The following is a 10,728-nucleotide window of genomic DNA, read 5'->3' as shown; positions in this document are numbered from 1 at the left end:
ATTTAAGCCTTTTGTGTGGCTTGTTATATTGTCACATTTCAAACCCCATGGTTACTGAAGTACTTGGTAATTAGCTTATATCCCTGTGGTGCTTGGTAACTTGTCCTGGTTTTGGCTGGGATAGAGTTAATTTTCTTCCCAGTAGCTGCTGTTTTGGATTTAGTAGAAGAACATTGATAACCCTGATGTTTTTAGTTGTTGCTAAGAAATCGAGGACTTTTTCCACTCCCCCGTGCTCAGCTGGAGAGCGGGTGTGCAGGGACTGGAGGGGCCACGGCCAGGCTGGTCGCCCAGCGGGCCACGGGGATACCCCATGCCACGGACTGCAGGCGCAGTTCATGAACGGGGACAGGAATCCTCTTTTCCATGAGTATGAATCCTCTTGCTTATCTGTGAGTCTGGCAAATTACATGAAATTCATTAATTTGGTGAAATCCGTGAAATCCATGAGCTCCAGGAAACTGGAGTTTTGTGCCTGCTTGTGCCCGTCTGTGCTGTGGCTGGGAAGGGGCTGCTGCTGCCGCTGGAAGGCTGGCGAGGAAAAGCCCCTTCTGAGTCCAGATACCAGCGTTGCTGGTACAGATAGATCTTTGGAGCTCCTGAAACAAAGCTGAGTTCCAAGGTTTTCTTGTTGTTAGTAAATAGAGGATACATACATTATTTTCTTGAGCATTTTATGATGTTAGCTTGCTGTCTGCTTGCAAGGAGAAAAACCTTCAAAGAGGTGTTTTAGGTCCAGCCCTTCTCCCCCGAAAGCTCTGTTCTTTTAAACCAGCCATGGAATGGCAGCACTGGCTCTGCAAATGTCATCATACTTGTTGCTCCTTGATAGCAACGCTAGACAAATGGATCTTCCCTTCCCTCCGGGGGTAATGACAGTTTAAAAATGCCCTGTCCTGCCTCCGCTTCCTTCATTTGGCAGATTTTTGGTAGTTTATATAATTTGGCAGTGATCTTCTGTCTAAACCATGTCCAACATTTCATGCAATAAATTTAATGGACTTTTCCATCTTTGAGCAGCTGAATTCTTTCTGAGCAGCTGCTCTGGGTTATTGATGGCCTAATTAGAGTGCTGCCTTAGGCTGCCACCAGCCTAGGAAAGACTTTTACATATTCCAGTGTGAAACACAGAAACAAAGCGTTTCCAAACGAGCTTGCTTAAAGGAAGGGAGCGCCTACGGTTTGGGTTGCAACAGGCCAGCCGCAGCGTCGGGGCAGCACGAAGCGGCCAGTGCCGGGAGGGCCCTGGCGCCCGCCGCCGGGCGAGGTCGTACGCTTCAAATACGGAGCGGCTGCAGCGGCTTCATGCCAAATTTTGGCCTTTTCTGGGGCTGGGTCTGCCCTGCGTGCCCCCCCAGCCCGGGGGCTGTGTGGAGAGGCCGAGCTGTCGGTCCGTGGGTCCCTGCAGCCCTGGCAGGGAAAGTGGCATTGCTTTCACTTTAGATTTGAGAAAATCTAAACAGTTTTAGATTGGTTTTAGATTTCATTGGAGGCTTTGTAATGAATTCCCCTGATCCCCCTCAAAAAAAAAAAAAAAAAAAGGAATAACATTGCCCTTTCCACCCAGCTTTGTTGCTTACTTCATCAATCATCCTTGCTTGGTAGCTCATTTCGAAGGAGCGTCATGACACCTTTCTTGGGTATGAAAGTTGAAATTTCAGTTCTTGTGCTTGCATACAGAAGTCACCTGGCATGCGTCCATCGGTGAGTTAGTCCAGCCTGTCTCGTCAGACCTCCATTCCGAGGGGAATAAAAATTCCAACTTTACTTTCAGGGACCCTTCTGCAGCATCCACTTCAATTGCGCTGTACTAGAACACGTTCAGGACTGTAAATCTGTAAATTTCTAGCTGTCGACATCCACTGGGAAAAAGCCTAAAGGGAGTAAGAATAAATTCAGAAGGTTTCCAAAGCTTGTATTTAACATTCATGGTCATGTAAATGGTTCTTCAGGTCCAAGTTGGAGCGGTCAGCCCTCACGGCACGGGCCTGCCTTTTGCAGACGGGGCTGGAGGAGATGAGAGGGAGAGGAGTCCCGCGCCATCAGCCTGGAGGGGCCGGCGTGGGGAGTGTGGTCTCTAAGGTAATCACGGGTTTGTGTTTGCTGGAGCAGGTGCTGGAGGGCTGCTCTTTCCAAACTGCTTTTAAACCCAATGTGCCCATGGTCTGCACTCTAAATCCTGTTAGAAATAAATAAATAAAACCACTAACGAGCGATTCAGCCCTCAGAATCTCAGACGGTTTTGTTTGTGTTATTTTCATTTGCCTGGGTAATCGAATTTGCTGGAATTAGGGGTTTCTCTGGATAATAACATTTTCTAACCCTCTGGAGCAGAGGAGGGCTGTGGTGAATACCGATGTGCCGAGCGCTGCATTGATTGGAATAAACTGGCCCGAGATAGCATCAATTACCCACTTCTGCTGGCTGCTTGCTTGCCGGCTGCCAGGCCTGGGCTGCACAGCGTCAGCCGCCGCTGCTGCCGGCTGGGGATGCCCGCAGGAGCTCGCCCGGCCGCCCGTGCCGGGCCGCTGGCAGGCAGAGCAGCCCCACGGCGGGGACAGGGACGGGCGCCCGGCGTCCCGGCTGGAGGGCACGGTGACCCTCGCCGTGGCAGGCTCTCGGACCGCGCGTCGGCTGTGGCCACGCTGCCCAGCTAGTTGCCTGTTCTCTAAGGATCTGTGGTCGTGACTAGTCCGACGCTGCCGGCTGCTCGGTGGCAGAAACAGGGGCACCTGGTTTTGTGGCTTGCAAAGCGCCTTAAAGGCTGTTCCCCCACCGGGTCCTTCGGGTGAGGCTGGGGAGAGAGGTGACGAGCCGTGGCCGTAGTTTGTAGGCAGGAGCGTAGATGATAGCTCAGCCGTGCCGTGTCTGAGCCACATCCTGCCGTTGGTGGCTAAGGGTCTGTAACAACGCAGATCACGTGTGTTCTGGTGTAGCTCTATGCGGAGGATAAAATGCAGCAGCTACATTTAATTTTTCCGGTTTCTGTAGGGTTGTTCAGCCCAGAAGCAATCTGGGTGATGGTCCGTCATGGTTGGGTGTCTGATGGGGCCCGCTGGAGCCGCCCAGCCCCGCCAGCTCCACACACACAGGGGCCCTGGCTCGCGGTCACGCCGAATGCCCAGCCAGGAGGGAGCAGGGCCTCTGCGGTGGCCGTGGCCCCGCGCCCCGGCGCTCCGGCCACGGGCCTCCCCGCAGGCTTGCTCTGCGTGCTCCTGGAGCAGGCAATGACAGCTGATCCTGTAGGCTCAGAGCTCCAAGGAGGGTCGGGGTTAGGGGCGAAGCGTGCCTTGTGCCGTGGCAATGCCAGGGCAGCAAGGCAGCACAGCGAGTTAGACTCGTGTGTGCGTGAACAAGCTGTAAAGCTTGAAACGCAAGCAGGGCCTTGGGGCGTGATTATGTTGCAGTGCATCAAGAGGACCAGAATTCTTCCTAAAAGACACGCTGTCCCAATTGTATTACCTATTGTAGCTGCATAATCATCTGCAGGATAGATTGGGATTAGCATTTAGTAACAACCTGCTGCTTAACACCCCGCTACTCGAGCCTCTCTAATGCTTCTGTGAACTGAAGGAGCCCTCCTGCACCCTGCTCTGCCCCTGTCTGAGGAGACAAGAGTGGCAAAGCCATTAGCTCGGAGCATGTTCGTTAATGTGGCATAAGCAGCTAAAGAAGATGTATTTATGCTCCTTCATTTGCAATTGATAATCCCGAGAGTGAGAGGCTGGTAATAAATTTTCTCACTGGGGCTTCCATCCCTCTGCAGCCCACGCTGCGGAGGGGAATAGACAGCTCATTTACATAAGATAATGAAACTGCAGCGAAATAGTAAAATTGCAAAGCAACTTTGTTTTAATAATGACAGATGCTTCTTAAACACTTTAATTTTGTCTCTCAGAGCAGTTTTAGCTAGGCTACAAAAGGGAGAGCAATATTGCTGAAATACTTGGAATAAACCCCATGCCCTTTGCGCAGCTTGGAAGTCCCCTCCAGACCCACCCTTGTCTCCCGTGCTGGGCTGCGTTGCTGGCTGCGGGAGCCCTGTGGTGGGCTCTGAGCGGGGCTGGCGGGGCGGCGGGGGCTGCGGCAGCGGGACCCTGGCCGCTGCCCCGGCCACCGCAGCCGGGGGACGGCGGTTCCCAGGCTGGGCACAGGAGGGACAGCTGCCCGGGCCGGCTGGGTGCTGCCCACCCAGAGCGCTGCGGGGCTGCCGCTGCTTGTGCTTCCCCAGGGGAGGGTTCGGAGGCCGCTGGCAGCAGCGGGGCTCTCCCCGGGGTTTGCTTCTGGCTGTGGTCCCGGGGGGGGAGTGCCCTGCTCCTGCTCCGCAGCTCGCTGTGGGGAGCGAACCGTGGGGGTACCCCCGTGGGCTGGTTCCCCTCGCACCCACAGCCCCCCGCTCCCTGGCACGGAGGAGCGCAGGGGCTGCCTCCGACTCTGGAAAAGGGGTGCAGAGCCCTGTGGTTCATGACACCCGCAGCAACAACAGCGTACGCAGCGCTCTGAACTTCCTGAGCAAAATTCACTGTCAAAGTGCAGCAGAGACTTCGCTATAAAGAAGCAGGGAATGGTGCGTCCAGCAAAGCCTAGGGAGAAAGATAGACACGTTAATGGAAAAAAAGCCATAATGTGAGTAAACAGCATGCATGTAGGAAATGGAAAGAAATTCTGCGCAGCAGGGGAGAGTGAAAATAAGCTAACCAGTGCTCAAGGGTAAAACGCTCTTAAGGGGTGGGATGGTCTGCGCCTGCAATCTTTCTGCAGCACACTTTGGTCTTTTCTGCGGTGATTCATCTAACCCTGTACTCCACCGTGTGCCCCCTTGCTGCCTGTAACAGCCCCCCTTTCCCTTCTGCTGGGGACCAGCTGGGTGCCGCCTGCTTCCCCGCAGTGCCCGCAGCAAGGCGCTCCCGCCTGGCCCTCCGTGCAGCCGACGCAGGGTGTCTCTGGGGCGCGAAGGACTGCCCGTGTCACTGTCACCTTGCTGATCTACAGCCACCGTTTCAAGGCGCGGTGTCTACAGAGCCCGTACGCTACCGCAGAGCTGCCAAGAGAGCGCTTGTTTACGAGGATCACGCTTCCAGTCGCTGCTCAGAGCGCGCTGAATGGCACCATGGATGCTACCTAAAATAAAAGGTGTCGGCACCCAGTCTGCCCCAGCAAATTGCTCAGCGCTTTCGGCTCTGGCGATGTCCCTGTGCACCAACGCCTCCAGCTGCTCCTGCTCGCTCGGCCTGGCAGCGGGCCTGATCCTGCTCCAGCCCTGACCCGTCCTCGGTGCTCCCTTGCCTTGCAGGGGCCGTCCTCGTGCGCTCCCATCCCGCTGTGAGCCACGGCGGTGCGCCAGGCCAGAGCGGTGCTAGGAAAGTGGTCCTTATGTTGGGGCAGGGGCTGCTTTTTTATTTTATTTATTTTTTTTAGTAATCCCAGTTTTTTCTAGTTAAAAGCAGAACATTAATGTATGGCCCTGTGGCCCCATGCCTGGCTTGATATTTCGGTTTCTGGCTGAAAATATCAGGTGCAGAATTTTCACAGAAATTCTGGAAGGAAAACATCACCAAATTCTTCCAAATGTCACAAGTGAGTTTGGCTCCCGGCTGGGTGTCAGCAGGGGCACGGGGTAGGCTTCGTGTTGTGCCGGCTGCTTTGCGCTGAGCTGGCGAGCTCCTTTCCTGCTGGGTTTCCCCTGCTGTTGGCATTGCCCTCTGGCTCTGCAGGGCACAGCCAGCCCCCTGCCCACCTTGTGTCTCCTGGAGAGGAGCGGGACGGTGCGGGGGGCAGCTCTGTGCCTCCCTGCTGCCCGCCCCGTGGGTGCCGGTCCCTTCGGTTTCTCCTCTGTGGAGTGAGATGGAGGTGGCACGAGCTGTGCTCACCCCTGGCACGCTCAGCAAGCTCGCTCAGGGTGACGATAACACCACTTCTGGAAGTCCCATCAGGATCCTGAGAGGCTCTCGATGCCTGAAGGGCAACGGCGTTTTCAAGTGGAAGGTTGCTTGATGAGGTGCAGTTACAGCTCCCAGTTCCGTGGCTGTTGTGGGCCGGTACGGTAGCGGTGCGTACCCAGTGCTGCTGACGTGTGGTGGCCGTCTCTTGCCCCGTTAAACCCACCACGAAGAGCGTTAGAGGAGAAGCTGGATTTCCGGCTGCCCTCATGCTCTGTGTGCTCCACCCCCAAATTTTCATTAAGGAAATCAGGTGTATTTTGCTTATGAAAGCATTTAGGTCCTAGCTTGCCTGAGTCCTTCCTGACGAGGTTTGGTTTGGTTTGAGGGAGGAGGAGAGAGCTGGTGTTCGTAGCTGCCGGGCAGAGCGCAGGAGGGCAGGGGAGGCGTCGCGGTGGCTCATGGCGGCTGTCCTTCCCTGCGAGCAGGCGCAGGGGTGCTCGGAGCGCTGCCATCCCGGGTCAGGAAAACACCTGCTTGCAGATGTACAGTTACTGCTTTAAAATTGGATTTTGTTGAAAGAAATACAGGGTAAAAATTGTTCAGTCTGCTGAGCTGAAAATCTAAAATGTCTAAAGGGGCCTGGACGGCGCGGGAGGCAGGAGGCTGGGCAGAGACGCCTCGCTCACCGGTTCCCCAGGTTCTCCCTCTTTTGCCCAGAGGGACTAACTGGTGCTCAAAGGGAACCGCTCTCCTGTGTCAGGAGTGAAATCTGTGGTCTGATTAATTACTCATTTGTGGCGGGATTGGCAGCTTTGAGGTGGGGTTTCACAGTCCGTGAAGGGTGATCTGCTGACTGACAAGGTTAATTGCCGCCGCGCGTTATTGGTGATAACGATTTATGTTGACAATTGCTGGTCTTCTCGCGCAGGTGGCGGCTTGTGGCGCGGGGTCAGCCAGCGCTGCCCGGTCCTGCCCCGCGCGCTCCTCGGCAGCCGGGAGCAGCCGTCCGGTGCTGCAGCCCTTGGCACCTGGCAGGGATTGCGTTCCCAGACGCAGGTCCCACGTGCTAAGCGATGTAGAAGAAGCTTTGCAAAGGCATCAGTTGCTTTTACCTATTTTTCCCCTGCTTCTTTTTGACATGTTCTCTGCATATTGATTGGGGTTCAGAACATAAAAGTGAGACTCGGATCTGCTCTGGAAGTCCCGCCTCGGCTGGAGCATCAAAGCTGCGCTTTTCCAGGGGGCTCGAGTGAACGGAGATGAGAGACATTTGTGAGGGTGACCCTTGGAAATAGTTGAAATGGGAAGGAGTTGTTGTTTAAATCTCAGCGTACAGGAAATGGCAGCTTCTGGGAATTATTTAATAAATGCACAAGCACGATGCCTAAAATGCTGCCCTTCCACCCCAAACCCGTTGCCGGGGCAGTGTCCCTCCGCAGCGAGGGAGAGGAGGGCTGCGGCGAGCGGGGCTTGCTGCGCGGCAGGAGCCCAGCGCTGGGCTGGCTGTGCCCGGGTCTGTGTTAGCGTCGCCTGGAATGGCTCAGCTCCGATCGCTCTCATCCTTCCCATCCTGGAGACTGCAGATGTTTTCTCCCTGCCTCAATATAATAAAGCAGAGTCATAAAGATTTCAGACTAATAAACACTGGCCTTTAGGGTGCTTTCAGCTTTTATCAAGCTAATAAGTTTTTTGACTTGCATCGAAGAGGAAAGCAGGTAAACAGCGGTTTTATGAGCCTGGAAGCCCGCTGGGGACCGGCGGCCGTGTCGGCGGGGCTGGGGCTCAGGCACCTTCCCGCAGTGGAAAGCAGACGCAGCCTCCGGGCGAGCCGCGTCGGGAGAGCGCTGCTGCAGCTGGCTCTCGAGGAGTGCCGGCACTGAATTGTTTGCCTGGTACCGGACTGTCCGCAGGTGTGCGAGGACAGGGAGGGTTTCGCCGTCTGCGCCGCGTCGTCTGGCTCGCCTCCCTCTGCCCGAAGGGGAAGCAGCCGGGGATGTTCCCTTGCAGCCCCTGGGCTGTGGTCAGAGCCATCCTCGGCACCCCGGGCGCGCACAGACCCCTCTGGCCGCAGCACGAGCAGCCCTTCGCCTGCCGCGTTTGGCTTCCGTTGTGAGCTGGGTTTGTGTCGCTGGCTGTCCGTGGGTGGTTGTCAGGAGAGGTGGGCGATGCCATTGAGCAGCTCGGGTTTGGTTGTACAATTTCAGCTCAGAGGAAGGGAGCTGTTGAGTATAAACAGGCATAAGCTTCATTATTTTCTAGAAATGATTTTTTATTTAAAATTTAAAACCATATTACTTCATACAGCAAACTGTGCACTTTGATATATCACAGTGTCTTAAAAAGGAAAATAATCAGAATTTTTTTTTTTTGGAAATTTTATTTACATCAGCCTAGAATGATCAGCAAGTAACACAGTTACTATGAAACCAAAATTGTTACAAAATGTTTACAAAAAACTATATTCATAGAAATTCTGCATGTCCACAAAGGAAAATCCCCTGAATGACACGGAGACCATTTTTTTCCTTTTTTTCACTCTTTTCTGTTTTTTTTTCTTTTTCTTTTTTTTTGTCTTTTTTTGAGAAACAGGTCAACGTAAGGTACAGACAGCAGAGGGCTTGCGATGCCGATGCCCAGGAGCATCCTGCCCGGGCGGCCCCAGGGACGCCGGCGCTGGGTGTTGGGGCTCGGGGTCTCTGTGTGGCTTGGCCGCGTGTGGCTCCGGTGGGTGAGCGCTGGGTGCCGGGATCTGCGGGGCCCCTTCGCAGCGCGCGTGCCGGCCGCCGGCCGAACCCTGCTCCGCACAAGCACCGGCCTGGGGGAGCGGTGGCTGCCCGGGGCTGGCGCGGGTTCCCCTTTGCGTGTTCCGTCTCTCTGTGGATCTGTCGTCTCGCCATCGCACCCAGCGCGCGCGGTCGGTTGGCTCCAAACAGAGCGACCCACTGTGCCCCTGCCCTGTCTGACGGGAGGGCTGGAAGGAAGAAGCAAGTGGTAAAGGGACAGCGACTGACGTGACAACAGTTTCCATCCAGTTGAACAGCCCAAAAACTCTTTTTTCTTAATTTCCTCTTCACTTTTTCAGTCCCTCTGCCCACCAAGCACAGAAAGGAACGGGTTTAAACAAAGTTGGGAGTCAGATGATTTCTGAGACGTGGGTCGCCGACAGTCACAAACAGGTCACAAAACAGCTCGCAGAAGGCTTTGAGGCTTGGTCATCAGGTCTGCCCCTTCTGCAGCCTCCCAGCACATGGCTGCTGCTCCTCTGCGACGCGACACCGCGCGCTGCGCGGGACGGGGCCGAGGGGCGCTCGGGGAGCGTGGGGTGGCCGGAGGGACGCGGCGCTCTGCCGAGCAGCGTGGCAGCAGGCTGAGGAGACGCTCGCTCACGGTGCGGCTGCGCCTGCTCCGCAGCGGGAGGGCTGGGGTCTGGAACTGGCTCCGCTCGCCTCCGTCCGCAGCGCGCGGGAGCTGGCGGGGAAGGGGCAAGCAGCAGCCCCCGCCGGCTGGGGCCCGGCAGCTCCCCAGCTCCTGCGTTGCTCTGGGCACTGCAGCACGTTTCCTGGTTGTTGTTAAAGGTCCGGTGTTCCAATGATCAAGACTTAGACATAAAACCATAATGTAGATGCGTGAAGTTGGCCGCTGTTCCGTGGCCGATGTACGGGCGGCGTAGAGGGGGCAGGGGGAAGGTGGGTCTGCAGGGTTTGGTCTGGCTGGCAGATAGCACCAGTAATTCCACGTTCTCGCCTGTCACTCTGGGACGTTTGTGAGTAAAATCAAATCAAACTGGTGTCAAAGATGAATAAATGGGGTTTGTGGTATTAGTAATATTTATTTATTTTAAAAAAATCTGCCAAGAAGCAAAATGAATCCTATTTTCTGCTGTATTTTACTCTCTGGACACTGAAAGCCACTTTCAGGCATTGCTTTTCTCTCTACCTTAATTGTAAAGATCTCTTTCTAAGAGCTTAGAAATCTGGAAAAAAACATAAAATCTACTGCTCTGACAAGCGTAAGGGTTTGCAAAGAAATACAGAAAGAACGTCAATACTTTTGGGAAGCCGGCCCTTACTTCCAGTCTGTCCGCTGCGGTAGGCATTTGGTCAGCAAACTATGAAGAATATGATGCCCACGGAGTCGGCAGCTTTCACCCCTGATTTTTCGTGGTTGCTATGGAAAGGTGAAAGTTAATGTAAATTCTTTGCATATTTCTACTTGAGTCAAAATATGACAAGTTACCTTTTTTTGTTTCTGGTCACTATGTTGGTTCTTTACATCACGGAAAAAAACAAAAGAGGGACAAATTGTGTTCTGGGATGGGGGGGAACAGTTACCTCCCCTTGAGCTAATTTGCTAATTCTGACCAGCTCCAGAGAGAACCTTCCCAGCTGAGCCTCGGAAAGAGACAGGTGGGAAACAAAATCTGAAATAGCTCCAGCCAGGTTTGTTCCCTTGGGGGAGGATGAGCTCTGCAGAAAGGCCTCGCAGCTCGGGGAGGGCAGACGGGGCCGTGCAGCTGCTGGTTGCTGCGGTGGCCGTGGCACCGCGCCGCGCTCCCGACACCGCGGGCGAGGTTTCGGGATGCAGAGCTCGGCACCGTGGGGCTGCTCCATCGCCAGGCTGCCCTGCCTGCCCCCCAGCCCGGGATTTCGGTGGTGGGTACAGGAGGGGCTTCCGGCCGCGGCGCGGTCTGCGCCAGGGCACTGCCACCCTTGCGTGTGCGAGGTTGCGCTTTTCTTCAACACCCGTGTTTAATGGGAGCTTTTAAGCCCCTTCGCGGTAATCTCCACGTGGTGTTCTGGGTTACAAGGGGCAGAGCCGTCTCTGTTTGGTTTGCACGTTAATCCGC

This window comes from Opisthocomus hoazin, chromosome 17 (assembly GCF_030867145.1).
Source record: "Opisthocomus hoazin isolate bOpiHoa1 chromosome 17, bOpiHoa1.hap1, whole genome shotgun sequence".
NCBI lineage: Eukaryota > Metazoa > Chordata > Aves > Opisthocomiformes > Opisthocomidae > Opisthocomus > Opisthocomus hoazin.
This window is presented reverse-complemented; position numbering follows the sequence as displayed.